A 1,401-nucleotide genomic window follows, 5' to 3' on the forward strand; every position below is an offset into this window, starting at 1 on the left:
ATGACATATGCAGGAGACAAGATGGAACTGTCCCCTGGCTCTCTCTCTCTTCACTCTGGCCCAGAGCAGCAGTTGGTGCTGGGGGGAGGGGTCCCCAACTCATGACATATGCAGGAGACAAGGTGGAACTGTCCCCTAGCCCCCCCCCCCTTCATTCTAGCCCAGAGCGACAGTTGGTGCTGTGGGGAGGGGTCCCCAACTGATGACATATGTAGGAGACAAGATGGAACTATCCCCTGCCTCCCTGCTCTCTTCACTCTGGCCCAGAGTGGCAGTTGGTGCTGGGAGGAGGGGTTTAAATCTAAAGTTGACCAAAAACTGATTCGTAACCCTTTTGGTACTAATGTGGGAGAGTGGTCCCTGGTCAAAGTGGTCCATTGTCAAGTGGTCCCTAGTCAAAAAAAGCTTGGGAACCAGTAATGTTAAGGAACAATTGACATTATCACAAGAGACTCTAAAACCCTGTCTGGTGTTGCAAATCCTGTCTAGGGTTTAAGCTAAAGCACGGCAGGATAGTCACTCTCCTTATTACATCAATAAGTTCCCCAAGCACTTGAAGAAACTTGCAAGCACTTTAAGGTTACTTTTTTCTTCTCAATCCTAGCATTTCCTCTGTTCATCCATGCCAAAACAGACATTCAGTAACAAGAGCTCATCCTGAGAGTATCACATACTCCAGTATCATAAACAAAGCTCTTTACATACATCCTGCCATCTCAATGTTTGCAACTATGGATTCCTAACTTCCTTACATATATCTCTGGTCAGCCAATGCAATGTATATCTTTATACATATTGATGGGTGAAGCAGTTCTACCATCTTTTTCCTGCATTTTTCCTCCATACATGACTAATTTCATGTCTGTGGGCGGACACCCATCGCCTTTACCCAAAAGAAGAAATATTTGTGTGAAATGCTTCTTAGTTTAGTTTCAGATGACTAAAATGAAGCTCAGTGAGAAAGAAAGAAATCCTAGAGTTGTCATCAAATTTCACTCGAAATATTCAGATGCTGTGATTTTCTTCTGGCAAAAAAAAGTATTCAAAAGCTTCATTGAGACGACCCAATTGTTTTGCTGATTCGACACCACACAATTCTCCACATCTCACACAGAAGTCCTCCCCATACATTTTCGAGATGAACACTTCAGTGGGCGCTGTATCCTAGTAATAATTTTGTTTTTCGTTCTAAACATCTTCGGATCTCATAAAGTTCATCTGATCAGGGCTTGCTCAAGGCTTTTTTGCAACATGGAGCAAAGGACAAGGTTCTTCTACTCCACACACAAAAGTTATGCCTGAAGCCAAGAGGGAGAGATTTGCCGGATGTGAATCCAGAAATTCAGCATAATCAAACCCAATTTTGTGTGGATATAAGTTCCAGGCACAGTCAGGTGGGAC

The sequence above is a fragment of the Anolis sagrei genome, chromosome 7, assembly GCF_037176765.1.
Source record: "Anolis sagrei isolate rAnoSag1 chromosome 7, rAnoSag1.mat, whole genome shotgun sequence".
NCBI lineage: Eukaryota > Metazoa > Chordata > Lepidosauria > Squamata > Dactyloidae > Anolis > Anolis sagrei.